Genomic DNA, 5,076 nt, shown 5'->3' on the forward strand with positions numbered 1-5,076 from the left:
TTACTAAATAGGTTTCGATGATCAAAGTTACACGTGAGTATTGAAACATTACAGTTATGTGTGGGATCCACTATAAGAAATCCTTCATAAATATATATTAGTTTCGGTAATCAATGTACAAAGTATCCTTTAGTTTAATGGTATAAATGTTGGTGTTTATATCACAGTAATCCGGGTTCGAGCCACATATTTGACATTTTTTCACACTTTTTAAAAGTGAGGTCCACTTACCAGCTGACGTGTCGCATCAGGAGTGATGAAACTGGCTCATTATAATGTAGATTCCAAACTATTTTTTTGTTACTATTGTAAATAGGGGTGGGCGTTCGGGTACCCGTTCGGGTTCGGATCGGATATTTCGAATTTTCGGGTATTTCGGATTTTCAGGTATTTCGGTATAGAGGTGTAGAACCCGTTCGGGTATTTCTGTACTTCGGATCGGGTTCGGGTATTTTTAGTTCGGATTCAGTTATTTCGGATCGGGTCTGGATATTTAGATTTTGAAAAAAAAAATTAAATTTTTCATTTCTCAAATTTCTTGTATTTAAAAATATAACTTTCACTTAACTATTTTTTTATTTTTAATAGATTCAATGGTTAATAGATTTGGACATAATATTTTGAAACTAAAAAGACATTAATTTGGTTAATGTTTTTAAATTTTGGATGTAACTTTTTGTTAATTCTTGAAATAAAAAGTTTGACATGTATTTTAAGTGAGTAGCAAATCATTTTCTCCGTAATTGTATGTATATCATATAAACTTAAAGTACGTGTAGTATCAATATAAATATTTTATATAAAATGAGAGATGTAAACTAGAAATATAAAGTTAATTATACATATGTTCGGTTATCTTCGGATATCCATTCGGGTTCGGATATTACCCGTTCGGGTTCGGATATCCAATTTCTCTTAATTCAATACCCGTTCGGATATTTTGCTATTTCGGTTCGGATTTCGGTTCGGGTTTTTTGGATCGGGTTCGGGTGCCGCTTCGGATATCGGATAAAGTGCCCACCCCTAATTGTAAATATCTAAGACTTAAATCAAATATTTCTTTGGGAAAAAATTAAGATATTTTAACAACCTAATTAAAATATTTTTTTAGTTTAAAATGTTAAGATGTAGATACATTAATATTCATTCCTACAAATAAGATCACCGTGATTTGTTTTCTATAAATAAGATCAATGTAATGTATCTGATATAAATGAGCCTTGAATTATCTCTTCCTTTAATTAAAATCTTACCATATACTAAATTATAGGACAAGTTGTTATTGATATTTAGATTGCAGTTGTATTAAATATATTATATAGTATTTTTTAAAAAAAAAATTGTCTAGAAATAAGTTGAAATTTATCTAGAAATAAGTTGAATCCAACTGCGTTTTTATTTTAATAGTATTGATCTGGGTATTGATACAAATGCGTCCGAGAGTAGCCTATCAACTACAAGTAGTTATGGAGAGAACAAACTTGTAAAAGAGCTTCTTCTCACAAACTCTAAGTCACTACCAGCAACAAAAATATTGCAAGTTCAAGAACAACAACATGAATAATATAAGAAAGAGCAAACCATATAAGACCCAACCACTTTGCCTTTGCTATTGAACAAACATAATGGGTACATCATTCTGAGAACGTCAATTAATTTGGTAATTGTACATTTATGTTTCTCTAAATAGGTCGAGATTACTAAACACATGCATAGTTAAGTTTATGCATATTAAGAAATCTGTTGTACTATTTTGATTCGACAGCCTATTGTATATTTCTCATTAAACTTTGAGACTTTTAGCTAAATTTATAAATGATGTACAAACATAAGTAGAGCTGCAGGATATAACTAAATTTCATAATTTATGTAAATGAACTTGCATATAATATTTTTTCTTAAATTTAAAAGCTCTTAAAAGGGAAATTGGGTTTATGTAACTATATGTTCCCAAGTATTGAATTTGGGCCATAAAGTAAAGTAAAGTAAAGCTCTACTTTTATGTCCTAAATATGAACCGCTGAATTGTAAATACTTAACAATCAACGACTGAGAGTTTTGAAAGAATCCATTGTTTATAAAAAAAAGTGTATCAATCTTAAACAAGAACATAGTCTACGTTAGATAAAGAGCTGTTTGGTCTAAAGGTTGAATTGATTTTGTTGTTGGTTGAAAGTTTAATAATGTTTCTGTAGGTGTATTAGCATGGACACGAGGGAATCACTATGAGACTTGATCAGCGAACCTACCAAAAGATCTTTCCCCAAGAGATGGTGACTTGGTTCCCGAACAAGGAAGAGACATTTTTGAAGGCAACAAAACCACAGGTGATGTGTTTCTTAATTATTTTTAATTATAAATAATCACAATAAAAAAAATTAACCAAAGGCCTTAATTGTAATTTACTAGGGGTATACAAACATTTTAGTAATTTTTAAAAGCTATTTTCTTATGTTATCTGCACATATTTTTTCCTTATTTATTCATGTATTGATTAGTACACTCTCACCAGGAAGTTGAATAAATCTCATAGGAGTTTGCATGAATAAGTTATCTCACTTTCAAATCAGGTGATTCCAGTTTCCCAGTTTGGAAATAGCATGGGCCGTTGTCCGCAATTCGGACCCTCTTTGGGCCGTATCGAGACTTAAGCATTTTTACGATTTTACTCGCGAAGTAGCCGTTGGTATAGGCATGGTTCTTCCAGTGGAACCCTGTTTCTTCGCAGACGTGCCCTCGGCCAGAAGGCTTGGGGCGCAACTTGCGTTCAAAGACTCGATGGTTCACGGGATTCTGCAATTCACACCAAGTATCGCATTTCGCTACGTTCTTCATCGATGCGAGAGCCGAGATATCCGTTGCCGGGGTTTTTCTCTCTTTGAAACTTATCCTCGAGAGATTTTACCGAGAGTGTGTCGAGAAGGTTTCTTCGAGGAAATGTGATTTTAGACGTTGATTCTGAGATAACCGTTTTTGTCCCTTATGCTGGGTCCTTAAGCGTAGGGTCCCTTAGCTTTTAACTAAAAAATCTAAGGAACGGCCCTTAAATAAGAGATTTGAGAGAAGTCCCTTAGCGTTTTTAGTTAAAAGTTAAGCATTTCATCAAACACCTTGTGGGTGGAAAATGCCTAAAGATCAACTTTTGAGAGGCCAACTCAAAAGATGCATTATGAATACTCTAATAGCAAAGAATAAGAAGGATCTTATTTAGGCCTACAAAAATAAAGATGTTTATCCATATAAATACAAAAAGCTTAAGGACATGTTTTCAAGATGGTTTACTTTACCATAAAACAAAAAAACCAAGGGTGTTTTTCTACTACACGAATAGATACTGCAGCTTCGCGCCATGTTTTGCAAGAAGCTGAGGCACGGATGTTATCTTTCACATCCTAGCAATTGAGCCACATGCCATTTAAATCTTCCAACTTTTGAGGAACAAAAGTAAACGAACAAAGTGGTTAGATGAACTTATTTGATAGATAAAGAGCGTCTCATCGGAATTCCTACAATCTATCAATCAAACACTAATAGCAAAAGAAAGGCTCAGCTTCCATGTTAAGATCAGGTGATGAATTCTAGAACAATTTGAAACCCGACTTTTTCGTAGCGTTATTTAGCCATTTATCTCAATCTAAGTGCAATCAAATGATTTTTGTTTGTAACAAGTAACAGTGCGAAATAACTTAAGTTTTAATTCAAATATAACAAGATTAACACTCAGGACTTCTTATTCTTTCTATCCATCTTGATGATCCTGAGTGGCTTGCTCATCTTTAGTTAGTACCCACCTTGAAACATAAAGTGGTGGAGAATCACCAGGAAGTTGAATAAATCTCATAGGAGTTGGCAAGAAGAAGTTATCCCACTTTCAAATCTGGTGATTCCAGTTTCCCGATCTGCAAAGCATGTCTTGAATATGAATTCAAAGAAGGTCGAAGAATCTGCTTGCGTTGCGGCAATCCTTATGATGGTATTATCACATTTATTCAAAAAAACGTAAGTGATTTTTTTTTAGTGTCGTGGCTCTGATACCATGAGAAGTTCTATAATCGATAATATGATATGTATTATTCATTCATGACCTCAAGGGTCGATCAAAAGGATTTCATCAGTTGGTTGTTCTGGTACCTCAACTTCATTGATAGCGTCTTTTTCTTGCAAGGGCGGTTCTTCTCCAGCGACAATGCGTCCACATATTTAGTTAAATACAATGTTTTATTTTAAAATGATAGATATAACTATAAAATAGTAAAATTTGATGTAATTTTTTTCATTTTATAAAAGATAACTGAGTATATATATTATTTACCACTTTATGTATTTTGCTGCAAAATCGACTGGAGGATTGAAACAGCCGTTGCATTGAGGGAGCTCGGGCTGCTTGAACCACCACCAAACGGTGTGAATGTAGAGTTTGTAGGAGTTTTTCTGCTTGATTTAGTAGATAATGTTTAAAAGACTTTAAATTTTAGAAAATCAACAACAATTTTGCATTTCCTTTTTTCAAATCATTTGCAAACTATACGACGAAACGTCCAATTAATGGTCGTAATGCTTGGTTCATGATACGCATAAAAGTACTTGGTGCGTTAGAGAGACCGAAAGGCATTACTAACCATTCAAAAAGACCTTCTCTCGTTTTGAAAGGTGAAAGCAAGAAAATTTTAGGTGAATAATTGTTTCTATATATTTTTGAAACTATCTATGAAAAATTATATATATTGTCATATTTGCATGTTAATATAAATACAGATACTTCGTTGTGAGCTTCTTAATTACTACTTGCCCCCATGTGCAAAAAGTTGATGGAACCCTCAGAGCTTATGGAGATGCTAATGAACACAATAATATTAGCTAGCTTCTTTGAGTCGCATCCATAATTATCAGATTTGGTGATGATGTTGATATTAGGCCTTCTGTATAAACTTAAACAGTTTATTTAAGTAATGACAATTTCATGAGTTAACATACGTTCTTTTATTTATGGTTTATTAGAAAAGTTATTTTAGATTTGTCATTTGATCGTTTTTCCTTGTTTACACCCACTTTCTTAATTTGTTTTTCCATGTTTAT

At 32.9% G+C, this 5,076-nt stretch overlaps 1 non-coding gene across 1 annotated transcript; it reads right to left on the minus strand.

Moving 5' to 3' along the window:
• Positions 1–2,715: 2,715 nt before the first annotated feature.
• Positions 2,716–2,870, minus strand: LOC125592091. Its single transcript, XR_007327941.1, has one exon. It is a non-coding gene; the product is annotated as a 5.8S ribosomal RNA (ribosomal RNA).
• Positions 2,871–5,076: the final 2,206 nt, after the last annotated feature.

The sequence above is a fragment of the Brassica napus genome, chromosome C8, assembly GCF_020379485.1.
Source record: "Brassica napus cultivar Da-Ae chromosome C8, Da-Ae, whole genome shotgun sequence".
Lineage (NCBI taxonomy): Eukaryota > Viridiplantae > Streptophyta > Magnoliopsida > Brassicales > Brassicaceae > Brassica > Brassica napus.